This window comes from Thalia democratica, chromosome 4 (genome assembly GCF_965202585.1).
Source record: "Thalia democratica chromosome 4, ktThaDemo2.hap1.1, whole genome shotgun sequence".
Classification (NCBI taxonomy): domain Eukaryota; kingdom Metazoa; phylum Chordata; class Thaliacea; order Salpida; family Salpidae; genus Thalia; species Thalia democratica.
In genome coordinates this window covers 38397374-38405137 of record NC_139168.1, presented here as the reverse complement: position 1 = coordinate 38405137, position 7764 = coordinate 38397374, and positions in this window count along the sequence as shown.

Sequence of the window (7764 nt, the reverse complement as noted above, 5' to 3'; positions counted from 1 at the left end):
AAAACCTTTATAATGTTGTTTTTTTTTAGCTTTAAGCATATTAGAAGGTTTTATTTTTAGTAAGTTTTATTAGTAATAAGAAAATAAAAAGAGTAGTTAAAAGCTAAAATAACTATCCAAATTCATCTTATTTTGAATCCAATTCTTTCTATTTTTCTTTTCTGTAATTATAGGCTTAAAAAAATACTTTGCTAATCTTTTATTATTATATTTTAAGGTACTACATATTTATATCATAATTTCTCTACTAATATAAACTTAATTACCACTTAAAGAGTACATAAATACTTGAGTTTATATCTTATTTTTTACCTAAAAGTTTTAAAAAAAAGTGCACTTAAAAATGTATAAAATACAAGCAAAGAGCAACTTAAAAGCTTTAAAACATAAATTTTAAGTAAAAAAATTAAAACAATTTCTTTAGTTCAAAGAACTTAAATAGACTTAGAGTTTTACAAGCTATTTTATGTTAAAAAATGTAAAAAACAAGTTTAATCACTTTTAATAGATTTACTTAGCCTGAAAATAACATTTCAAAAAAAAAGACAACGATGTATAAAAAATGCAAAAGAAATCATAATATCTTTTTTTTTTATTACGATTAGTTTGTTTTAAGTTTGCATCTCGGTAATAATAACTTTAGTTTGTTTTACCTTATCCTTGTATAGTTTCGCAATCAAATCCAGTAAACCCAGAAACGCACTGGCACTTGTAGTATGGGTAAATGTTTTGGTAGATACATCCCCCTCCATTCTTGCAGACTGGAGTGTGATCGCTTCTTTCCCAAGTAGTACTGAAGAAAAATCCGGAGTGATCGTTGCATGGATCTGTAAAATAATGCTACTTTTCTATTTTGCTTTTGTAAGAAATTATGCGTTGTGTAAAACTGACTAGCTCGATACAACTTGTAGTGTTTCAAATTATAATATTGAGAAAATATACTGATAAAACCAGCTTAGTTTATTTCACTAAAAAGTTTTGCTGGTATATCAGCTTTTTTTTTGAGAAAAATGTAAACTTTTACAACATAAGTGAATTAAGTTAGATATAAGCAAGAACGATGTACAAACTATTAACTTTTACATGATTATAAATAAATAACTTTTAAAAGTAGTCAAAAATGTATTGTTATGTTTTTAACATACAATAAGTTAATAAAATTCAGAGTTCTAAATGTAATCATGAAATATAAACTCATTGTAATATGACTGAAAAAAAAACAGTATGAAACAAAATGCGTAAAATAATCAAAATAAGTCTACAAATAATCTATAAAGTTTAATACACCTATATAAATTGGGTAGGTGTCAAATTTTCACGAGGGGACTAAATTACACAAAGATACTTTTGAACGATGGGGCTAATTTGCACGAAGACACTTTTGCACGAGCAGACAATTTTGCACAGAGATATTTTGGCACGGGTGGAACTTTTTTTATAAGTTTTTTATTAATTTTAATTTTTTTCTTTAATTTAGGTTTTTTTACTATCACTGTTACCCCTAACCTTTACCCTCGGTCGTAAACTTGTTTTTTCTATTTTTTAATAACTATTTTGTTTTTTAACTATAATTTTTTTTTACTATCACTGTTACCTCTAACCCTTACCATCGGTTGGTAGCTTTTTTTTTTTAGTTAATTTATTTTCTCTTTTTTTTTATGATAATTTTTATTACTTAATTTTTATTTTACTATCACTGTTACCCCTAACTCTTAACCTCGGTCAGTAATTTTTTTTGTTTTTTTAATATATTTTTTTTGTTTTTTTTACTGTCGTGCAAAAATTACCTACCGTGCAAAATTTTAACTTGTGCAAAATTGACCCTTGGTGCAAAATTATTTTCGTGTAATTTTTTCCCCTCGTGCAAATAATAATTTGTTTTCGTGCAAAAGTATCTTTGTGCAAAATTGACCCTTCGTGCAATTTTGACCCGTTCCCATATAAATTACATGTTCTTATTTAAATCAATAAGCTGTATTACTTTTTCCCGCGTTTTTAATTATGTTTAGTTTTGCAATGTGTTTAGTTTTTATGATATGTTTTAAGAAGTTTTAGCTTGCTATTTTTATACTTCTATTTTTCCATGTTCATGTGCTTTTATGTCTAAATCTTAACCGTTTGTATAAACTTTGCAAACTTTGATATAACAGTTTTTATTTTCTTATTTTAGGCTTTTAGACAAAACAGTATAATTTTAACTGCATTTGAATTTAAAAATCTTTAAACCAGGTATGTATTAAATCCTACTTCTTAAAAAAATTATTGATTGTTTCAATTTTACTCGACTTGTATACTTTACATTTTGTCTTTGTTTACACCTGGTAAAACCTGGTAAAACAACAAAACATTTTTAAACTAAACAGTGAAATAAATTAAGCATACTATATTGCTGATTGTATAGATTTTATGTTCAAAGTGTAATTTTTTATTAAACTGCCTATAAATTTTGATGAAAGCAGTTATTTTCCATTTAATAAAATATTTAATAAAAAAATATCCTATTAACAAAACTAACTCCAGCTGCAATGGTTAAATCCTGTATAACCAGCATTACATTCGCATTTTTTCCCGTCTTTATACCAGCTTCTTGATCTTTCAGAATCGTACTTTGTCAATTCTCTACAACGTCCGTTGATGCACAAATCGTCAATGCATTCTTCAAGGTAAGGGTTTTCGTATCTTATCGGAGGGAAACTGTCGTCTGAAGTGAAAGGCTCCGAGAGGTTGATTGGGCTATTGTCCGTGTCTATGGAATATTATTATACAAAGCTATTGTTTTTATAACAAAACCTTTATGATAAATCAAGCACTTTGTTTTTTTTAAAAGTTTAGTTATTCACCAATGAAAAAATATGTTGTTTTTAAAGTCTATGGCATTAAAAGCTTTTATTTTATTAGTATTATAATACTTTTAATAGAAACTAATGTTACATAGTACGCTTTACCTTTAATCTCACAATTTTGACCAGAGTATCCAGGTGGGCAAAGACACTTGTAAAATGGACTTTCGTTTGAGTAAGCACACGCACCACTGTTCTGGCACATCGGAGGGTCATGTTTGTGACAGAGATCTGTATAAAAATTATGTTAGGTATACTAAATAACTTTTTTTAAGCTAAATACTATTTTAAAAATAAACTTTTTAAACATTATTTATATTTTTTCTATATTAAAAAAACTTTATTTTACAGCTTCTAATTTATTTTTTTTACAAAAAATTTTAGTTCGAAAACATTAAGCATAACCTCACATACAGATTTATTTTTAGATTAAATACTAACTGAGACTGCAATGGTTGTCTCCCCAATAACCATCATTGCACTTGCAATAATATCCATGCGGAAACTTTCTCTCTAAAGTTTTGTTTCCGGCCGTTGGAACACACCTTCCATTGATGCATGATTCTGGAGTACAAACTTCTAAGGGCTCCCAGAATATTGGAGCTGTTTAGTAAAAGCTTTTTATATAATACCCTGTTAAATTAAATTATTTAAATAATAACATTCAAATAGTTAACCAAATAAAAAAATTACTTTCAATAGAAAAAAATGGTAAACTTACGATGAGTAATGTATTCTGCGTCTTTGTGCCTCTTCAAAGTAATAGTTGCGCTTTTTAATTTTCTACCCTCAAACGTGAACAAGTCAGGGGACAAAGGGTTGAATCTAAGTTGAGAACTTAAGTAACCATTATACCACCATGCTGATGGTATACGAGAGTCTTGATCAAAACTCATAAACTTTCCATTTTTACCGTGGTCCAACACACGGTCTTAAAGTTTGATTGCATAAATAAGTAATTACTTAAAATAAACTTTATTGTATCATCATATCAATAGTTTAAATGATATTGTTTTAAAGTATTTGAAAATAGTTCAATATAAATGATAAAAATTCATAAGCTTTATATTTCTTAAAATTTATTTTGATGAAATATTAGCTGTGCCTTTGAGTTAAACTAAAACTTATATTACAACTTTTGATAATAAAAATCCTTGACATATTAACTTAGTCTAACTTTAAGCTTCCTTTATTTTATTTTTATTTTTTAATGAGTTTGTCACATTTTATTGTTTTGAAAATTAAAATAAACAATCATATTTATTTAGATGTAAATTGTCAGTATAAACCGTTATTAATCTTATACATAATATGTTTACGTACTCAAGAGTGGAAATCGATTTTGGTAGAATGAAGCTCTATAATCAGGTCCTGGACCTACTTTGAAGTTTCTGTAAAAGTTTGTACAAATTTATAAGAGTAAGAAGCTATGCTTTTAACAAAATTTTCTTTAACTAGATAGCTTAAAAACCTTTTTCTACATAAAGAAATACCACTTACAAAATATTAAAAAATACTTTTGAACTAAGTTTGTTTGATAATGTTGAAGTAGTTTGCAGTATCCTGCACACTAAATAAAATTATGTATATTTTAAGAATAAAAAGCTTTTTTTTTTGCATTTTTTTTCAATCAGTTATTTCAACCAACCATTTAAAATAATATAAGTTAAATCGTTTTGTAACTAATCAAAAAAAAGTTGTTATGTGTTGTTTTAATTTAAATTTATATTTTGAATTTATTATAGACACTAAATAAACAAAACACTTGCTAGGTTGGTACTTGAAAAATTAAATAGAAATATTTCATTAAATCATATCTTTATTAAAACAATACTTGTACAAGAAAAATTGTTCTGTATTTATGCTTAAATTTTTCTAATAGTTGTAACAACAATTATGTTGTATGCTACAGTTTTGCTAGCTATAGACTAGTTATGTTTACCCTTACTTGTAGATATATGTTTTTCTATCGCTTATTTATATAACCTTACAGTTAGTTATTTTTTACATAGCACTTTAAAAGAGAGGGTATTTAATTTAGACATTAGAAAACAAAATCAGTTAGTTATATTTTTCGTTCAAACAACAAGACTAATTTAAACAATTTGTTACTACTAAACAATAATGACTAATTTAGATTAAGAACTAATAAAAGCTTTCAAAATTCTTACTCATAAATATTCATTTGCCAATCATCACTTTTTGCAACTACAAATTCAGCTTCAAACATCAGTTGCCAAATACCAGAAGAAGTCAGCTTATGAAGGTTTTCTAATCCTGATAGTTATGATATGGTTAATATCACAATAGTTGTTTTTGATTTTTAAGACTAACTTTTAACTTTGTAATAAAGTCAAATAAAAAATACACATTAGCCCAAAAACTTTTTAAACTTAAATATTTAAAAGTATTGTACTTAATTTATTTTTACTAAAGGAAAGTAAGTAGTTATGGTTTTAATTGAAATATATGGAAACAAATTTTGTTTTTATACTTAATTGTTAAAAAATAAATTTATGTGGAAAAGTGAAGGTTTATTTTGTCTAGCTAAAACTCTATTATGCATATGTTAAGTATTAATTATGTTATTTGATGATTTACCTATCCAATAGTTACCATCAAGCATTCCGAAGCCTTCTACATAATCTTCAAAAGTGCGATTAAACGCATTATCCCTACCTGTGTTTACACTCACAACCTGAAAAAATAAATTATAGCTCTAATTAAAAGAAATTTACGATTAAATGTGCTTCTTTTGTTCTGCTTTTTTACTTGTTTTATCTTGTAATTTTGAATTTAATTATCGTTCAAAGAAATATCATTTAAAATAATTTTTAAATTACTTTAAAAATACCTACCACATGGTCTTTTGTGTAATCTTTGTATAACTTGTTTTTGGCACACTTAACGTTCATAAGTTGATCTTGACCGTCTTTAATTGTACGTTCGTCCTTAAATTTGTTAAACTGGTCATCGTCAGAGAACACCTCTTGACCAGGACTTGTTAAAGCAGAACAATCATATTTTGTCTCTTGAGCTAAATTCAGAAATAAAAATTATTGTTTTAAAAATTATATACGTAGTTTCGATTTTTATTTTGATCAAGTTTTTTCAGATAAAACTAGAACTTTTTGGTGAAGAACTTTGCTTCTTGTTTACATAGGTTCTAATACGAATTTTAAGTAAATTCAGGTTGAAGTAAAATTAGTTTGTACCTAGCTGTGTTTATAAGTACTGCTAATCCAAACAGATCATTATTTGTAAGAATACTTGATGAACATAAAATTTTATTAAAAAAATATTTAATTTCGTAAAAAATGTTTGCAAAAAAACTCGTTTTAAAATTAATGTCTTAATTTAAAGGTATAACATACTTCTTAAGTAAAGAATTTTCAGAAATTTTTACTTTGTTTATTAAACATGAACATAGCTTCTATTTAGTCAACATTTTATTTACGTTGTTTTCTTAAATGCTTTAAAAACTGTAAATATCGATGTTATATATAACCTTTGTTTTTACTGTGGTCTATATAACAGTAGAATTCTTTTCCTACATTGTCTTTATCATCAGAATACTTAACGTATCTAGCAGTTGGTGCTTCTGGATACTTTTCTAGCATCTCTTCACAACTACTTGGAGTTTCATCTTGGTCGTCTATAAAAAAATAATAGTTTTACTTTTTTTATTGAGTAGTTGAGTACAAACAATTTTTGTGTTTAATGTAACTAGTTGATACTTATTCATATAGAAATTTAGATAAAGTTACTCTTTTATTGTTCTGTATAAATTATGACTGCTAGAAACTAATAATCTTTTATTGTTTTTACGGCTTAACTAATTGTACTACTTCTATACTCAATAGACTATTGTGGAATTTTAAAATTTCTATTCTAATTATAAAACTATTGTTATCACCTTGACTGTTGCTAATCTAAATTAATTTTCATGTACTATTAATTTTCATACTTTATTGCCATGGTCTTGACAAACACTAAACTTATTAAAAGATTGAATTTTAGAAAAAAAACTAAAATAGCTTAAACATAAAAAAAATTGAAACAAAATGTTTAATAAAGGTTATCAATACTTTGTAATTAAAAATAGCACTGGCATTTAATTACATTTTAATAATTATAAGGTCACTTGTATATACCTGAAAAAACTGTTTCAAGAGACTCTATTTCCGTCATTAGCCTTCCAATAACATCTGAATGTTGACTTTGAAGTGTTTGAACCGAAACATCTTTACCAAATGACATTTTACAAAAATACAACAGTAAAGTTGCCATTGTCAAAAAGCGACAGAAACCCATTTTTGGTAATCGGATTCGCTAACTACAATAAACCTTCAAAAAATACTTCAATGAAAACTAAATTTTTTAAGAAGAAAAATTGTAAAAGTTTACATTAAAAGAAAGCAATTTACAAGTCTAAGCTTAGGTTTAAATTCAACCTTTTCTTAAGTAACTTAAGGTATACTGAAAAGACTTTGCTACATTTTTATACTTAAACAGACATTTGAAAAAGTGTTGTAACACTGATTGTACAAAGCAGTTTTTAAATTGTATGTTAAACATTATTTATACAATTTTTACTTAATATAATAGTGTTTAATATAATGTTAATAATTAACAAGGCTTAGTAAAAACCAATAAAATGTGCTTAAATTTAGTTTTTGTACTTATGTACTAATGATTTTACTGTGTTTTTAAGCTTAAGGATTTTGCAACTATAACTTTTAATAATGAATAATAAGCATATGTAAGTATTCAGCTGGTTAATTACCGTATTATATATTATTTAAGATTAAAACTAGTTTGAAGTTATGTTTAGCTTAAAATAAAATTTACTTTTATTGATTATTACAAATTAAAACTATAATTTTAAAACTACATGTATATTTTTTACCTAAAAAAATTAATG